Raw genomic sequence first — 17,111 nt, 5'->3', positions numbered from 1 at the left:
GGTTTGTGTGAGATGACACAAACCGAATGTTAAGAACTGAATGGTTTCATCTCCCTAAAATGTGCATGTTGAAGCCCTAGCCCCCAATATGATACAGATGGCACTGCTGCTGCTGCTGCTAAGTCGCTTCAGTCATGTCTGACTCTGTGCAACCCCATAGACGGCAGCCCACCAGGTTCCCCCGTCCCTGGGATTCTCCAGGCAAGAACACTGGAGTGGGTTGCCATTTCCTTCTCCAATGCATGAAAGTGAAAAGTGAAAGTGAAGTCCCTCAGTTGTGTCCAACTCTTAGTGACCCCATGGACTACAGCCTACCAGGCTCTTCCGTCCATGAGATTTTCCAGGCAAGAGTACTGGAGTGGGGTGCCATTGCCTTCTCCCACACCAGATGAAATCATAAGAGAAGGGCCTCCCTCAATGGAATTAGTATCCTCAGAAGTGGACAGAGAAAGACCAGAGCTAGCTTTTACTCTATCTCTCTCTCTACTGTGTGAAGAAACAGTGAAAAATTATCCATCTGTAAGTCAGAAATAGGGAACCAAATTATCCATTACCTTGATCTTGAACTTTCCAGCCTCTAGTACTGTGAGAAATAGTAATCTGGCAAAAAGTTTGGTTGGGGGTCTCCATAATGTCTTTTGGGAAACCCCAAACAGAGTTTTTGGTCAACTCAATAAATTCTGTTATTTAAAACATCCAGTTTTGTTACGGCAGCTTGGGCTGACTATGACAGTATGTATTGAAGTATATCCTGTTTTACTCTATGGAATCTTGTTGTGAATTCACTAAGTTATGTCAGTCTCTGTGACCCCATGGATTGCAGCGTGCCAGGCTTCCCTGTCCTTCACTATCTCCTGGAGTTTGCTCAAGCTCCTGTCCATTGTACAAATGATGCCATACAACCATCTCATCCTCTATCACTTCCTTCTGTTCCTGCCCTCAATCTTTCCCAGTATAAGCATCTTTTCCAATAAATTGGCTGTTTGCATCAGGTGGCCAAATCATTGGAGCTCCAGCTTCAGCATCAGTCCTTCCAATGAATATTCAGGACTGATTTCTTTTAGGTTTGACTGGTTTAATCTCCTTGCTGTCCAAGGGACTCTCAAGAGTCTTCTCCAGACTCACAGTTTGAAAGCATTAATTCTTTGGCACTCAGCCTTGTTTATGGTCCAACTCTCACATCTATTCATGATTGCTGTAAAAACCATGGCTTTGACAATACAGATCTTTGTTGGCAAAGTGATGGCTCTGCTTTTTAATATGCTGTCTAGGTTGGTCATGGCTTTTCTTTCAAGGAGCAAGCATCTTTTAATTTCATGGCTGTTGTCACTGTCTGCAATGATTTTGGAGCCCCCAAAAATAAAGTCTGTAACTGTTTCTACTTTTTCCCCATCTATTTGCCATGAAGTGATGGGACCAGATGCCATGATCTCAGTTTTTTGAATGCTGAGTTTTAAGCCAGCTTTTTCACTCTTCTCTTTCACCTTCATCAAGAGGCTCTTTAGTTACTCTTCACTTTCTGCCATTAGAGTGGTATCATCTGCACATCTGAGGTACTTGACATTTCTCCCTACAATCTTGATTCCAGCCTGAGCTTCGTCCAGCCTGGCGTTTTGTTCAGTGTACTCTGTATATAAGTTAAATGAGCAGGGTGACAATATACAGCCTCAACCTACTCCTTTCCCAATTTTGAACCAGTCTGTTCTTCTACGTTCAGTTCTAACTGTTGCTTCTTGACCTGTATACAGGTTTCTCAGGAGACAGGTAAGGTGGTCTGGTATTCCCATCTCTAAGAATTTTCTGCAGTTTGTTGTGATCCACATAGTCAAAGGCTTTAGCTTAGTCGTTGAAGCAGAAGTAGATGTTTTTCTGGAATTTCCTTGCTTTTTCTGTGATCCAACAGATGTTGGCAATTTAATCTCTGGTTCCTCTGCCTTTTGTAAATCCAGCTTATACATCCGGAAGTTCTTGGCTCACGTACTGTTGTAACCTAGCAAGAACTTTTTTATAATACTTCATGTGACACGATGGCATTCTTTGTCAAGGTAACTTATGCTAGATTTCCCTGCAGTTTGCTCCCTTCATCATGGTGCTCCCACTATGCTCTTTTCCATGGTGAAGCATTTATCCGAGTCAACTGAAATGACAGATTCTGTCTCCCCCCTGGTTTCTGAGGTCTGTTAGGTCCCCATTTTTCTGAATCCCTAGTACCTACTATGATGTCTGGCACAACGTTATGCTTTCGATAATGTTTTTTATGTGAAAGAATGAGATGGGGTACATATATTTTACTTGCTTAACATTTCACTTGACTACTGTCATATCTGCTGTCTGCCAATAAATGAAAGTGAAAAAGTGAAAGTGAAGTCACTTATCCGTGTTCGACTCTTTGCGACCCCATGGACTGTAACCTATCAGACTCCTCCAACCATGAGATTTTTCAGGCAAGAATGCTGGAGCAGGTTGACATTTCCTTTTCCAGGGGATCTTCCCAACCCAAGGATTGAACCCGGGTCTCCTGCATTTTAGGCAGATGCTTTACCATCTGAGGCACCAGCCAATAAATAGTTACATTATTTTTTTAAAATTTTATTTAATTTTTAAACTTTACATAATTGTATTAGTTTTGCCAAATATCAAAATGAATCCACCACAGGTATACATGTGTTCCCCATCCAATTCACTTTGGACCTTACTACTGTTATTTAAAATTCTTGATCTTATCTTGTTATTTATGTATTTGGCTATGCTGGGTCTTCATTACTGCATAGGCTATTTCTCCAGTTGTGAAGAGTGAAGGCTACTCTCTTCTGCGATGCACAGGCTTTCCATTGTGAGGACTTCTCTTGTTGCAGAGCATGGACTCTAGCATACAAAGGCTTCATAAGTTGCTGCACATGGGCTCAGTAGTTGTAGCTTCTGAGCACAGACTCAATATTTGTGGCAGATGGGCTCAATTGCTCCATAGCATGTGGGATCTACCCAGATCAGGGACTGAACCCTTGTCTCTTGCATTGGCAGGTGAATTCTTCACAACTAAGCCAAGGGAAGCCCCTTGATCCCATTTTGAAAAAGAACCTCATGCTATGGATTTTGTAGAATGTGTATCTAATATGTACATATATCAAATAAAGACACAATACATAAGAGGCACAACTAAGCATTGAGCTTGGAAAAACACTAGACAATCTTGATCTTCACATCTCAGAATATGATTCTAAATTCCCAGCAAAGTTGTAGAGAGTAGAGAGTTATCATGAAAACATATATCCTCCTGAAGTCTGTATTCTTATAAGTGTTTGCTGCCCTGGACCACTGTGATTATAGAACACATATTGAAGAAGCACAGAGTTCTTTACTGAATTCCAAACATCATCAGTTCAGGGACAAATGCTTAGCTAAGGCTCACATCTATCATTCTGGTTGGTACATATGGTAATTTTCTCTAAATTGGCTGGTTTTCTCAGGCTACTGTATCATCCTGAGATATTAAGTTTTTAAATTGGCTCTTCCCACCTCTTTTAAAGTTAGATGGCTGATTGCTGTCACATAATTTAATGATCTAGTCCAATCTATACAATGACTGTGTAACATGGGCAAGATAATTGTAGATGAATTGCATGCCATTAATCAGTTGGCTTTTTGTTCTTACATGTTCCATTGCTTATCATTCAAGGAAGAAAATTGTCTTTTGACAGGGGTCCCGTTGCAGCCTTTTTACTATCCAATAACATCAAGGCTGAGATTTCAAAAGATAAATGAGAATGATATAAGTGTTAGGGGGCGAGACTTAGTTAAAAGGCCTGTTTATCTGGGAATAGTTTATACAGAAATTAAAAATTTGCCTCTATCGCTAGAGAATAAGCTGTAGAAGTTTGTTACACGAAAAAAAATATGAAGTCTAAATATAAAATAGATTTTTTCATTAGAGATCCCCCAGTTTATACAAAAGACTACACTTGGATATGAAAAGGATAGCACCAAAGCTCTAACTCTTGGTAAGCTCCCTTACTATTTCACCCCCTAATAAACAGTGGCTATTTTGGCAGTAGGATAAGGCAATGGCACCCCACTCCAGTACTCTTGCCTGGAAAATCCCATGGACAGAGGAGCCTGGTGGGCTGCAGTCCATGGGGTCAGGAAGAGTCTGACATGACTGAGTGACTTCATTTCACTTTTCACTTTCCTGCATTGGAGAAGGAAATGGCAGCCCACTCCAGTGTACTTGCCTGGAAAATCCCAGGGGCGGTGGAGCCTGGTGGGCTGCCATCTATGGGGTCGCACAGAGTAGGATACGACTGAAGCCACTTAGCAGTAACATTTTGGCAGTGGAACTTTATCTTAAGTGATGGCCTAGGCAGTCTATTCATTGTTACACATTACTATCTCAGAAGTGGGAAGCCTGCCTTTTTAATCATGTGTTCCCACAGCCTAGGTCAATTTATTAGATGCTCAGTTAGTATTTCCTCAACTAGACCAGTTTGTTTTTGATTTAGTAAAGCTAACTCTGCAAATAAAAAGTGATTACTAGGGAAATAAATCAATATGAGCCTTCTGGATGGGGAGTCAACACAGTGAGTAAAATAGTGACATTTCCAACTGTATTAGATGATGTAATTAATAGCTTGAATGCAAAGTCAGAAGCCCCCTTTTATACTCAACATGTGTCATAGAGTTTTTATTTCATGTTGTTCTATTTAATCTCTAAGGATGACAACGAACTCAAATGAGATTGTAGAATAATCTCTTGTTAAACATATCCATATAGTCATATTTTATACACATATGCATATATGAGCAAGTATATGTGTTTCTTTCTTTCTTTTTTTCCTGTTAACTGTAGGCTTTATGAGTTAAATTTCTGATTGAACCACTTGTCATAAATTACTCCTCTAATGCATCTCAGTGCAGGGATGAGGGAGGGAGATGGACTTTGCTTGTCTTATAGACAGATTTTCTCAATGTTATACCAGATGTTCTTAAATGTACTCTTTGTTCCTCTTTTTTGACTGTTCCCACTTGTATCCTCTGGGGTAAAGCTGTTTCTGTGGGAACGACTGTCAATCAAGAATGTATGTTTCTTGATAATAACTTGAAGGCAAAGTCAACTATTGTAAAGAGACTGATGGAGTCTAATAGTCATGGAAGCAAAGTTAAAAATCTAGGGGGAAACATGAAGTTATTTCAGCATTAACATAAAACATTATTTACCTCCATTAAGCAGAAAATATTTGAACAATAATGTCTGACAACTGGCACTTATTTTATTAAAGTGAAATAGTTTTTTAGGAGAAAGAATGACATATATATATATATATATATATATATATATATATATATATATATAATTTCTCCAAGTGTTTTCTAGCTGCATCTTTACCTCAGAAATCTTTGCATATTCATAACTTCTATTTCTTTATCTTAAAACCTTCATTTTAGTCTAAGCTATAAGATGGCGCCCCTTGATGAAAAGCAGATGGTTTTTTGTTGTTTCTTTTTCTTTTTAAGAGCATTTGGATTTTTTCAGTACAGTGCAGAATGCTAACTCTTTTTAATAAGCAAAAACAGCCATGGCAGTTCCGTGAAAACGGGGCAGAGGGGCTGGCAGCCATAGACGGAGGGCTTCATCAAACACCAGGACGTGCGGACGTGCAAGAATGAATGATCAGAAGTGGGTTTTAAATCAATTTTATCTTCACCATTTTAACATTGAGAAGAGTTGTTAGTTGTAAACCAATTGTTATGCAACTTAATGAACTAATTAGGAAAATCAGTTGCAATAATAGTATTGGTACAAACTGATCTGAATATAAAAAGTAGAATTAGAATTCTAATACAAAACTTTTCCAGCTAGAAAGACTACATAATACTGTTGACAGGATCTGCTCTTTGTAAAATTAATCATAGATAGTTCTTCGTTTACTGCATTTGACTTTTATAGTCCATTCCTCTGTTATAGTGCTGTATCACACTTATGATTTTTCTGTTTGTATATATGTCTTGCAGTCTGCCAGTATGGTCTAGTTCATTTCTTAACAGTGTTGTGTAAGCTGGCTTTATTATTATGTTTTCTGTTCCTTTGCTTCATTTAGTGAATGAATGCCTGTCATTCAGAGGTATAAAATATCAAGACCTCTGACCAAAGACCACACTTGGGTTGACAAGAATGCCGCATCTGCCTGGTTAAATCCTAAACAGAGCTGGAGAATACTGGAACAGAGTCACAAATAACAGAGAAAAGCCATGTGAATATTGCTTAGCCCATTTTTCACATGAAATTTTCCAAAGATGGAATCATAAACTCCAGAAGACATATGCCAGTTGTCACTCCTATCTTTTGTTCCCTAGGTTGTGCATTTTAATATGAATGAAATATTTTCCTCAGAGGTAACTGGGTAATTCTTTTGATAGTTACATAATTTTATATCTCAGTGATGAAATATTTATGTATGCAATTCAAGTTATCTGTTATAAAGGGAAACTATTTAACCATAGTGAACTAATGGTACGTGGGGAAAATGGGTGTCAAAAGGAAATTTATTCTATCTTGCAAATACTGCTCTCTGTGGTAAAATACAATTGTGTGATTGTGAAGTAGCGTTGTTTATTTTTCCAGTCAAAAAGTCACTGTCAAAAGTATGTTTGGGGAGGGAAAAAATGGCCTTAAAACAAATGTATCACAGGGAATATCTAAGTTGTTTTAAAAAAAAAAAAAAAAACCTAGGGCAGCATGTTAAAAATGAACATTTCCAATACAATTTGTCACCCATGCATAAATCTTGCTGACATTTTCAGTCACTTTAATAGCTTGCCCATTTTATAAATCAGTATGAACTTGCACAGTTGCAAAAAGTGTGTATTTTGAACATCTCATTTGCATACTTTACCAAAAGCCAATGAGGCAGTGGGAGCAGCACTGGTGATCTCAATACGTGTTTGGGAGAGGCAGAGGAATCAGTAATGGCTTTGCCTTTAGGGATTGCTGTACTCCATAGGGGACGAAAATGAGAAATATTTTTCAAACAGCAGGGGTAAAGGTTTTAAAACTAGAAACACATGGAGTGATAAAGATGTTAGTGCCACAGGGCGCATAGCAGGAAAAATTTACAATGTAAAAACTGTAATTTCAGCATTAGGAAGTAATAATCGTGTTTCATCATTGTTATTAAAGCATGACCCTTAAAGTCACATAAATTAGATATAAGTTTCAAGAGAAGTTTATTAATCTTTAGCAGGAAAATATTAGGAAAGTTTATTATCAGATAAGATTTTCAGGGGGAGACACGTTCTTTTGATTGTGTGTGTGTGTGCGTGCGTGTGTGCACGTGTGTGACTTCTCAAGGAAGTCTGTATAATTTCAAAGGGTAAATAAAACTTTGCTCCCTATTAGTGGGTATAAATAATGACTTCTGACAGTTAGCTTTTATTCTTTTAAATTAGCAATTGGAGTTAACATGATACACAAAGAAGAGGGATTAACCCATCTGTAATATTCTACTTGTCCAGAATAAAATGGGAGCTAAAGCTTTTAATACAGAATGTTGCTTAGATGACACTGATGGTGAACTCATGTTGCTAGCATAATTATTAAATTGTTAAAAGATTTAGGCTTCTTAGAATATTGAACAATTTGTAACTAAATAATCAGGTTTTATCACTAGATCTGTGACAAAATTAGTGAAAAATTATACTCTAGAGAAAAGCAAGAGTTGATAATTATCAACGGGCATTATAGAACTATTTACGTAAATAAGGTAAATTATTGATGGTGGATATATTAATCTGGAATGGAGTATCTAGATTATGGATGAAATATTATTTTTACCAGTTAAGACTTACCTCAAAAGTCCGGTTTTAGAAGTTGTGAATGAAACCTCTTTGTTTGCATAATTATTTAGGTAGAACTCAAATCTTGCCAAGTTAAGGGGGAAAAAAACTTTCTTTCATTTTTTTTTCTAATAATCTGTTTTAACATTTAGGGAATATGATGAGGACTTGTAAAACATAAATTGTTGTAAAACACAAATTTTATAAAACATAGTTGTAGGACAGCAACACTCCTCAAATGTTATAAACTGAGATAAAACAAACTTGTGTTAGTGCAATATCAGAAGCACATTTTTGCATACAAGTAAAAGTTGTTATAGAATATATTGGAAAATATAAACAAGCATAAAATATAACTTTTCTACAAACACAGCCACTTTTTAACATTCTCATATGTACTATTCCAAAATTCTTTTAAGAATATGTATTTAGCCATATAATTTTATTTCGTATACATTATTATAGAAATATATTTTTAAATGTATAAGTCTTATTATTTTGGCAAAAACAATAAATGTGTTATCACTTAGCAAAGTGTGCCTAAGTAGAAAGCATATAGACTTTGATAGAATGATAATTGAAGATCATTAAAATGAGATTAATTAAGTGCTGCTGCTGCTGCTGCTGCTGCTAAGTCGCTTCAGTCGTGTCCGACTCTGTGTGACCCCATAGACGGCAGCCCACCAGGCTCCCCCGTCCCTGGGATTCTCCAGGAAAGAACACTGGAGTGGGTTGCCATTTCCTTCTCTGATGCATGAAAGGGAAAAGTGAAAGTGAAGTCGCTCAGTCGTGTCCGACTCTCAGCGACCCCATGGACTGCAGCCTACCAGGCTCCACCGTCCATGGGATTTTCCAGGCAAGAGTACTGGAATGGGGTCCCATTCCCTTCTCCGTAATTAACTGCAAAGGACTTCCAATAAGATAATAAGCTTGTGTACTATGCCCCATCTGAAAAATATCTGCTACTGATTTATTTAATAGCACCTTCTCATTCATAGATATTGCTTATATTGTTCTGAGTATTTTAGATGTTTTGTGATATTTTCAAATGCTTTCAGATAAAGTGATATTTATCCTCTTTCAAAAGAAGTAGTCATCCATAACAGTAAGTTGACTGATAGTCTGTATTCCTTTGCAGAATCATGAAGTAAATAATTTTCATTGCATTTCTTAATTTGCTGCAGGAAAACCAAAAAGAGTCAGTGATAGGAAATTAATGAGAAACAAGATGAAGAAACTACAAGGATCACGAAAATAACCATTCCTGAGTGGGACTGAGCTGCAAACTATTTGCAGAGGGAAAAGATTTGGTAGAGTCTGTGTTATACTTAACACAGGGTGAGATACGAAAAATAGGGAGAAAAAAAGTCAGTGAATCGAACTAACGATGATGCTGCAATGCTAAGTCACTGGGAAAAATAAACCACAATTAAACCAGCATATGAAGAGCCCTGGCAGGCTGTAAATGACAAGGGTACAGTAAATTCAGACTTTGGTTCATCTTTAAGGCCGGTAGAATTTGAAAAAGAATAGAAATAATGAGGAATGCTTTCTGTGCTTTCCTTTGAGAAATCTTTTATGTTTTTCTGTCATCAACTATCTCTGTTCTATTTAATATGTATCATAGTAATGTTATGTCAATGAGATGTTTATTCAGCAAAAGAGTGATATCTTAAGTTTGGGTTATTTCCATGAGGAGATTCACATTGCAAAATTTACATGTCAATATGAAAAAAAGAAAGTGAAAGTCACTCAGTCCCGTCCAAATCTTTGTGACCCCATGGACTATAACAGTCCGTGGAATTCTCTGGCCAAAAGAGTGGGTAGCCTTTTCCTTCTCCAGGGGATCTTCCTAACTCAGGGATCACACCCAAGTCTCCCTCATTGCAGGTGGATTCTTTACCAGTAGAGCCATAAGGGAAGCCCAGGAATACTAAAGTGGGTAGTTTATTTCTTATCCAGGGGATCTTCCCAACCCAGGGATCGAACCCAGGACTCCTTAATAGGACTCTTAAATCCTTCTGTCTAATCACCTCATATTTTATTAATCAGAGAAAGTCACAGAGTAAGCCTGATATCCATGCCATATCCATGTGGCAAACCACAAGAATATTCTACAAACAGCTAGAATGGGTTGCAATGTATAACCCTTTTAGGGGAATACAGGATAATTTTGCACAATAATAAAATTTGTTATATTTGTAAATACAATAATATTATTTAAGCTTTGAAATGAGTGTCTAATTGCAAAGTTTTTCTCTTCAATTAGATTTTACAAATACAGTTTTTAATTTTTCCACACTGGCTTTTTAGATTTTTGATTATTTTGATTGTTTTTGTTCTTGTTGGCTATGCTTCTAGTGTCATATCCAAAAAAATCATTGCCAGTATAGTTTTATTCTAACCATGAGATTGGGTGGAATGTGGAGGGTACAGGAGAGTTGAGATTGAAAGCAGTGTTGATAATTTTATTGACAAAACGATTGGATAAGAGAAATCAAAAGAAATCACCAAAGAGGTGGGAAGCCCCTTTTTGCTCACTTTACTGTAAAAAGCAGAGTTGTTAGTATTAACAGCTGAATGCTAGTATTACATTATCTGTAATGCCACCTGTTGGTTGTTCAGGATAATCTGCGCTCTTTTTCTTCCATGGTTTGCCCCAGGGATGGAACTGCCCAGCCACACAACTGAATTTTCAGCCTCCTCTTTAGTTAAACAGGCCACATGATGATGTGACTCTAGGATGGAATACTTGTAGGTGCAATGCCTGCCACTATCATATCTGTTTCCATATAAATTCCTTTGCATTCTGATTCTTGCTTTCCCTTCCCCCTTCCCTGGAGATGGAAAGAGATGATTATTCTGTCTTTGAAAGACACCTGTTGAAGATGGAAGAGCCACTATAGGCTGTGTCTGTGAATGTGGCAGAGCCTCTCCCATTCCTCAGCTCTATCAGGAATGCCTGCCCTGTGCTGTTACAGGAAAAAGAAAGAAAATGTTACTGTGTTTGAGCCAGTATTATGGGATCTATTTATTATAGGAGTTTACTTTTCCACTCATTTGAAAAGACCCTGATCCTGGGAAAGATTGAGGACAGGAGGAGAAGGGAACAACAGAGGATGAGATGGTTGGGTGGCATCACTGACTCAATGGACATGAGTTTGGGTAAGCTCTGGGAGTTGGTGATAGACAGGGAGGCCTGGCATGCTGTGGTTCATGGGGTCGCAAAGAGTCGGACATGACTGTGTGACTGAACTGAACTGAATATACTCTTCTAATAAATTTTCTTCTTAGTGATATTTTCTGTGAACTTGCCTTTTGTTTCTTCTCCGCTCAAAAATCTTCAAATGACTTCCTATTGCCTAGAAAATAACATTAAAATTCTTTAGTGAACCTTTGAAAGTCCTTACCAAATGTTCTACATTTCTGCCACTTTACTATTACACATTCTGTAAATAACAAATGCTTGTTGAGTTTCTCTAATACTACACATTTTTTAGCTTCTATGACTTTGATTATTGTATTTTCCTTTCCAGTAAAGCATCTCACTTTTTTGAAAAACTATTGACTCTTTAACTCTGCCATCTCCTGAATATGTTATTCTCTCAAAACAAATATTAAAATTTATTTGCTGCCACCATTAAAAAATTAATACGTTTATTAGCACATGCCCTATATCATAGAGATTGCTTTAATTTTTCTGCATAAAGTCATCTACTCCTAAAAAACAGAGACTGTTTCCTCTTCAACTGTATATTCTTAACACTGTATATGGTTTTAAAGTGCTCGTTTCTTCTAATGTGAAAGACTATCAAGAAAGTCGACCCAGAAATTAATAAAAATTGATTGGTGGATTCTATACAATTCATTGGTGATACTTTGTCCCAGAGATTCAGTTAAAGTTCTAAGGGGTATAATCAGAAAAAAATTGACTCATATTGCTGATAAACAATGAAAATGATCATCAATTATAATATGACGAATTCGAATATTTTCTTAAATTTTGAAAGACTAGGTGCTGCTAAAGAGATGTTGCTTTTATAGAATTAAATGTCTTCTGTTTTTAAGAACTTCATCCAACTTTCAAGCAATGGATACCATGTTTTCATACAAAAGGGAACATATCAATACTGAAGGTGGAGGTCTCCATCAATGAAAGGCAAAATTTATGTATTAAATATTGGTCTGTCTATTGACACATAAAATTTCAATTTTTTCAGCTCAAGTCAATTATCTCAGTGATTTTTTCAGTTCATATGTGGTCATGAAATATTTTCACATAGAATTTATCTAAAATTTTTATCTGTGATCCAAGTCATCTTATGATTAGTTAAGGATATCACTTCTTTTAAAAAATAACTTAAGTAATTATTTTATAATTTATTTGGGTTTTTAATATCTCACTTTGACTTTAAGGTTTTTTAGGACAAAATTTTTCCATGTAATGACTTATAAAATAGATAATGAAATATATTAGAAAAAGGGATCATCTTACTGACTTTTCTATAATGCATTTGCAGTTACAGAATGACAAAAAAAGAATGAGCTATAAGTCTTGTGAAAAATTTGGATTACTTTTAACAGAAGAGTTTTTATTATACATAAATTTTAAAAACTAAAGTTCCAATACTAAAAACTGAAAACTGAAGTTCCAATACTCAACTCTCAGTTTTCTTTATTTTTCAATTTACTTACTTATTTTTTTCAAGTGTAGTTGATTTATAATGTTTTGGTTTTACATGTACAGCAAAGTGATATGTATATATATATATATATTCTTTTTCAGATTCTGTTCCCTATAGATTATTGCAAAATAGCAAGTATAGTTATCTGTGCTATACAGTAAGTCCTTGTTGGTTATCTATTTTATATATATTAATCCAAAATTCCTAATTTATTTCTCTAACCCCTTCCTGCTTTAGTAGCCATAAGTTTGTTATCTATGTCTATGATCTGTTTCTGTTTTGTATATAAGTTCATCTGTATCATTCTTTTTAAGATTCCATATATAAGTGATATCATATGATATTTATCTTTTCTGTCTGGCTTACTTCACTTAGTCAATTTTTTGATAGTAAGCTAACATAGCATCTACTATAGGATATTAAGATAAGATAGAAATCATGTAATAACTCTGGTTATCCAGGGAAACAACAGAGTAGAAACAAATTTGTAATTTTTTGAAATTGAGAAAAGGTTTTCAAACTAGAAGTTAAATATGGCAATGACAAAGTTCTCTGACTCTTAAGTTAAAACTGGGATAAAATATCACAGATCTCAAAGTTTATGAGAATCAGTCACAGGTTGTCCATATGAACTTGAACTTTCAATACTGATGTTGATAATGTTCTATTACTTTTGGTAAGTTTTCTAAATAAAGGCAGAATACTCTCTAGTAAATTTTGCACAAGTAATTCTGGACTATTTTATTAAACAGAGATGACAAAGACCTTGGACTTTATGGCTCATCTAAGAATCTATAGATAATCTTCTTGATGTGAAGCATGTATTGGATACATGCAGATGATTATTTTTTTAGGAGGAAAATCCGTGTTCTTTGGATCCATCATTAGCATATATATTTTACTGGTATTTCTGAAACCAAACTATGTTATCCAATCTTGGTTTAATTGATTAATTAACTGATTCATTAAAAATTAATCAATGTATGTCAATAATTGTCCTAGGTATTAAGGATAAAACATATACAAATATTTAGTATCTTTAAAAGATCTCAGGAGGAATGTAATGCTCTATCAGCATCTTCAAAGGAAACATGCCACATTTAAATTAAAATTATTCAATTAATTAACACAGAGATTAATTCAAAGGGTCAGGCAGAATTTAGGTAATCCAAACTCTGCAAGGGCATGGGTGGCTCTGCCATCCTTAGTCTTTAGAGACGAGAGAAAAGTGAAAGTGGCTCAGTAGTGTCCGACGCTTTGTGACCCCATGGACTGTAGCTTGCCAGACTCCTCTGTCCATGGAATTCTCCAGGCCAGAATACTGGAGTAGATAGCCTTTCCCTTCTCTAGGGGATTTTCACAACCCAGGGATTGAATCCAGGTCTCCCTTATTGCAGGCAGATTCTTTACAGTCTGAGCCACCAGGGAAGCCCATGAGAGGAGAGAGTGGTTGACAAATTTAAAGACAGAGAAAGGGCTGTTGTGGAGGTACACACCTTTCAGGTGCCAAAATATACCAGGCCTCTTGACCCTATGAAGCACTCCTCATGCACTTCCCTCTGCCACTCAACCTCTAAGACCCAGTGGTTAAAGGTAACCAGAAGCCAGAGGGAAAGGACCACATTCAAGTCTTTAAGATCAGCCCCAGAGGGCAAAGACAGGTGGAGTAAGAATGGGAAAAAAGACATCCAACACAATGATTGTATCCGATTCACAGAGGAGGAAACTAGAAAAGTCATAACTGGTAAATGGAAGAGCCAAAATGCAGAGCCAAGTTTGCCTGATTCCAAAGTTTTTTCTGTCTTGCAGCAATGTTGGAAAAATGCCTTTAGCTCCCAAGGCACTTGCAGTTTTGTAAAGAAGAGGCTAATCTGCAGAGAAAAGAACAATGCATGTATCATCAGTATCAATATGTCAGGTGGGTTTCGCAGCCCTTGGCCATGGCTTTCCTTTGTACCCTATTAAAGATGAAGGAGGAACCATCAATTCCTTTAATCTGTGAATGAGTTTAGAATTGGGCCTCTGTCCAGGTGAGAATTTTGACATCCTTGAGGAGCATCACTTAAATGTTGCAGCTATTTATTTCATTCGTTGGTTGAAAGAGCAAATCAGACTTCGTGGTCACATACCTTCTCTTTCTGCTACCTTTGTCCTGAAATGTAGTTTTTTGTTTGGCATTTGGGGAAAATTGGTGGAGGTTACCAATACTTTAACTTTGGAATCTTTAGAGTGTTGTTGTTGTTATTGTCTTTGAAGATGCAGGTGGTGTGAATTTCATCTCCATTGATGCTTCTATTCCTCTAAATCTAAAATTGTCCTAAGAATACAAACTTTGTCAGACGGCAACATTTTAAATTATCAGAAAGGACTCTAGAAAAGATGAAGCCTATTCTTTCCTTGCAGGCCTGCATATGTGGAAATATTCTGTAAAAATCCAGTGTCAGCATCCAAACATTATAAAGGATGCCACTGTGCATTCATAAAACCCCTTACGTTATACTGTGGGATCATTCTCAATGGTTGTCACTGTGCTACAAAGGACAGCTTAATAACTCTGGTCTAAACTCTGTGATTACATATACTCAGATGCTAATTTGATATAATTGAGTGTGCTCTTTTGTTGCATTCTACATTCAGTTTATGTTAAATATGTGAAGACTATATTTAGTGGTGGTTATCAAGAGTGGAGTAAACCCCACAGGTGCTCCGCCCATGCTCAGGCATCTAAGTCACCTTTTCCATTAGCTGCTAATATTGTTAACGGCTGAGGCAGCTGGTACAGGAACGAGAGTTCTGCAGTTCCTTTACTTAGGACAAGATTCATTTAATCCAGATCTGAATGCTCTGTCTATGGCACATCTGTTTGGGAGACACAATATATGCATTTTTTTTAAACATCTGGAACATTTTGAATTTTTTAAGGTTTTCTGTAGGAAAAATATGTTTTTTATTTATCAATTCTTAGTCTTCTATATGTATCATTTAATTACTAAATCCCCAAATGCAAGATCCACACATACTTTGTCACCAAAGGTGCAGAGTTTTTAAATTTGTTCATTCTGAATGAGTCTCTCTTTTTTTTTGAAAGAGAGTTGTACAGTTTCAACTGTATATATGTCTGCATATTTACATGATAATGATAAAACTTAATCTATTGCAAGTGAGATGATGACTGATTCCCTTTCAAGAATATCACCTAGCACTCAGGTTTTGTATTTGATTTCACAATTTGTTGGGTTTTTTTAATTATTGATTTTTCCTCACAAACATAAGAATATGTTTTTATTAAGCTTTTAACTTGATTGTAATATTTTTAAAGGGTTGATATTATTTATTATATAAATACACATACTCACCCTGCCTGGAAATTTAGGATCCAGTGTCAACACTGTTTCACATAATTTTGAAACAATGAGCTATGATAGATTGTACTACTATTTGAAATTAGTTGCTTATATCTAAACAAAAAGGACCGTTTGGGGGATTTGGTCATGTGACTTATTAATAGTTTAGCCAATTGAATGTGACCAGAATTGGCATGCATTGTGTCTGAGCTGAAGCTTTAAGAACTATTAGGTTATCTCATTTTCTTTCTGCCATGAGAGGGGCAAAGCCTATAACGGTGACAGTTCCTTCTGCCTCTGTGACTCCTTCACATGGCTCCTTTCATCCTAGACTTTTCTTAAGAAAGACAAATGAAGCAGAGATGATTTCTGAATTCGATGCAATGCAAGCACACAATCTTTCCATTGTTAACCATGTTTGGTTTGGTTTTCTCTTACTAGAAAGAGATAACTGATATAAAAATTGGTACCTATAGACAGGATGTAGCCATGGCAAGATTCCTAAAATACGTGGCTTTGGCTTCAGGGCTATAGGGTTAGAAGTGCAGAAACTCTTAAAAGAGACTGGAAAAAGAAGGAACTTTGTGGAGTGGTGGTATATTTGGTAAATCTGTCTCATGCAATAACTTGAAAGACAGATAATATATTAACAAATTTGCAATTTTATTTTTTTATTTTGTTTTCAGGTATAGCCAAATAACAATGTTGCAATAGTTTCAGGTAAACAGTGGACTCAGCCATATATATACATGTATTCATTCTCCCCCAGACTCCCTTCCCATCTAGCCTGCCATATAACGTTGAGTAGAGTTTCACGTGCTAAACAAGAGGTCCTTGTTGGTTATTCCTTTTAAGTACAGCAGTGTGTACATGTCCATCCCAAACTCCCTAACTATCCCTTATCCCTATCTTTACCCCCAATAATCATAACAATTAACTTGCAATTTTAGATGAAGAGGTTGATAAACAAAGTGTGACGAAGTTACTTGGTTGCTTTTAGCAGCATTAAAAAAAGTTATTAAAAGAAAGAGCTTAGACAACTAAGATATAAGGATAATGAAAGAGATTTGCAGGTTCTGAAGATGCTACAGTTTTATTTTCTTCAACTAGTAAATATAAAGTTGAAAAATGCTTTGAATAACAACGATATGTTTGGCCTAGGGCAAAGATCAAATTAAGAAAGTTGGTGACTTGCTGTAGTTAAACTCCATGTTGTTGTTCAGACACTAAGTCCTCTCCAACTCTTTGCTATCCC

The 17,111-nt window shown here is 36.3% G+C and overlaps 1 long non-coding RNA gene across 9 annotated transcripts in view; it reads left to right on the top strand.

Moving 5' to 3' along the window:
* Nucleotides 1–17,111, top strand: part of LOC147378299 (uncharacterized) — a 677,507-nt gene that overhangs the window by 513,612 nt on the left and 146,784 nt on the right. For 8 of the 9 annotated variants that reach the window (XR_015145843.1, XR_015145817.1, XR_015145811.1 and 5 more), the window contains one exon: nucleotides 14,322–14,430. The exons of the other annotated variant lie outside the window; for it this stretch is intronic. This is a non-coding gene — a long non-coding RNA (uncharacterized LOC147378299). The remainder of the gene's footprint in view (nucleotides 1–14,321; nucleotides 14,431–17,111) is intronic. 9 annotated transcript variants of the gene reach the window in all.

This window comes from Bos grunniens, chromosome 2 (assembly GCF_055505025.1).
Source record: "Bos grunniens cultivar Pamir isolate PY7600 chromosome 2, Bosgru_T2T1.0, whole genome shotgun sequence".
NCBI classification, from domain to species: domain Eukaryota; kingdom Metazoa; phylum Chordata; class Mammalia; order Artiodactyla; family Bovidae; genus Bos; species Bos grunniens.
This window is presented reverse-complemented; position numbering and strand designations above follow the sequence as displayed.